We start from the raw sequence: 1,686 nt of genomic DNA on the forward strand, positions 1-1,686 counted from the left end.
GGTGAGCACTGACTATGACGCCACTGGTGTGATGGGGAAGAGGAATAAAGCGAGAGAGACCATATCAAAGAATCCAAAAATCATGACAAAACTGATAAATCACAGGTGGCAATATACACATATTTAAGCATGCAGAAGAAAAAAAAAAAAAAAGAAACGGCACAAGAGTGGAAAATGGCAGTAACTGGGAGTGGCCTGTGGTGGTAAGTATAACTGCTCTTTCCGGATGTATCTTTTGGTAGTATTTGATTTTTGAAAACCATGTACACCTATAAAACATTTGTAACTAATTTTGAAAATAAAAACTGTATCCTTGATATTATTCTATTGTTTATAAATGGAAAGCTATTTTCAAAGATATAACAGAGAGGAATATAGAGGAACTATAGAATTAGTCTCTGAGTCCTTTCATGAAGATGGTGTCAAAAGCAGGGAAGGAAGCCCCTGCCCCTTCTCTGCCCACTGACTCTGGGTTATAATAAATGCAAGGAAAGAAGAGAAAAACCCACAAAAATCTAAAATGAAACCTTTAGATTTAAGCACTCAGTCTTTTGAAATAACTAAAAACCAATAATACTGTATCTGTACTATTTCTTTTTTTTTTTAATTTTTTTTAAGGTTTTTATTTATTTCTAGGAGAGAGACAGCGTGAGCAGGGGAGGGTCAGAGAGAGAGGGAGTCACAGACTGAAACAGGCTCCAGGCTCTGAGCTGGCAGTCAGCACAGAGCCCGACGCGGGGCTCGAACCCACGAACCGCGAGATCATGACCTAAGCGAAAGTCGGACGCTTAACCGACTAAGGAGCCCAGGCGCCCCTGTATCTGTACTATTTCTAACTTATGTTCATATTATCACTCTGAAATCTTCCAGATATTACTATTAGATCTAGACTATTGTTTGTTATAGTAAGCATTCTATATGAACTTCTATGAATTAATCTCTAAATAATTTGAAACAATCACGCTATATTGCCTGTTACAATGATAATTTGGTTGTGTAACAGTTCAATTTCTTAAGAGTGTTTACACAGGTGCAAGTAACTCAAACTTCATTAGGGGAGAGTATAAAATAAAAATTTAATACCTTGAGAGCATTCTTTTTAAAAAAAATTTTTTTAATGTTTTATTTATTTCTGAGAGAGAGAGCATGAACATGAGAGGGTCAGAGAGAGAGGGAGACACAGAAACCGAAACAGGCTCTAGGCTCTGAGCTAGCTGTCAGCACAGAGCCCTACTTGGTGCTCGAACCCACAAACCATGGGATCATGACCTGAGTCAAAGTCAGACACTTAACTGACTGAGCCACCCAGGCGCCCCTTGAGAGTGTTCTTAAAATCTTATCTGTTCCTATTCTAAGCCTCTAGACAGAGGCCATTATTCCTATTTTGCTTCTAAAGGAACTGATGCCTAGAGTAGTAAAATAGCTTGTTTCCACTCTTACAACTATTAATAGAGAGAGAAGGGAGAAATGAGAGCCTTACAGTCTTCCAGTAAAATATACTCATCATCATTGCACAGTACTTTAGATTAGAAGGGTTTTTTTTTTTTCCACTGGAAGGGGTCTAGGGGCTCTCCTTTTATTATTGACAGAGGTTTCTCTAAAGGGAGTGTGATATCCCTCCCCTATGGGACCACTGACCAACCTGTGCATCGTCCTTTCAAGTATCCTTTCAGAAGAAGAGGGTAC

Source organism: Crocuta crocuta, unplaced genomic scaffold (assembly GCF_008692635.1).
Source record: "Crocuta crocuta isolate KB4526 unplaced genomic scaffold, BGI_CrCroc_1.0 scaffold791, whole genome shotgun sequence".
NCBI lineage: Eukaryota > Metazoa > Chordata > Mammalia > Carnivora > Hyaenidae > Crocuta > Crocuta crocuta.